This window comes from Macaca fascicularis, chromosome 8 (genome assembly GCF_037993035.2).
Source record: "Macaca fascicularis isolate 582-1 chromosome 8, T2T-MFA8v1.1".
Taxonomy (NCBI): Eukaryota; Metazoa; Chordata; class Mammalia; order Primates; family Cercopithecidae; genus Macaca; species Macaca fascicularis.
The window spans coordinates 138,732,775-138,733,392 of record NC_088382.1 but is presented as its reverse complement, the minus strand read 5'-3'; the positions used below and the strand labels follow the sequence as shown (position 1 = coordinate 138,733,392).

Here is a 618-nt window from a genome sequence, read left to right as displayed (position 1 = left end):
TCCCTTGAAAGGATAACAAAGTGTTTTCACTGGCGCTGTTGTCATGTGATCAAAGCATAGCTCAGGAAATGGGGTCCCTCAAAAGCTGTTTATCTAAAATCTCTGATTTCACCAGTTGGAGCATTTTAAGAGAACATTCTGCGCTTTCTCTCCCAAGGGCAAATATTTCAGTTACCTGTGTATGAGGAGCCAGGCTGAGGCCACACATACTTTTCGCAGTAAAAGAAAACACAGCTCCCCTGTGAGAGCATTCCTTTTGTGCTCATGTACAGCCCTGGCCCCCAGCCCCACTTGGAGGCCATGAGGAAATCCTGATATGTCTCTCACAGGAAGTCTGAGTGATTCTAGGCAGGCAAGATTGAAAGACAAAAAGCTCTAAATCCCACTTTAGGTGGGAATGTTTTTTATTACTGATAAAAAACAGAGTCCCTTTTCTGGGTTATTCAGATGAGCCCAGAGTAAATATTTATGCTTTCAACTGATGGGTCTGTTTTGAGGAGTTCTGGGACTCCCAGACAACCAAGCTAATGGATCCGTTTTTGCTTCCCCTGTGTGAGAGGAGGACTGGGCAAAATTACTTGGCAAGGGGAGCCCTTTTCCTGTGGCCTGCTGGTTGGT

General features: G+C 45.5%; 1 long non-coding RNA gene across 1 annotated transcript in view; it reads left to right on the top strand.

Annotated features, from left to right (window-relative positions):
* LOC135964568 (uncharacterized) overlaps positions 1–618 on the top strand; it is a 282,514-nt gene that overhangs the window by 25,100 nt on the left and 256,796 nt on the right. The gene's annotated exons all lie outside the window — the stretch shown is intronic.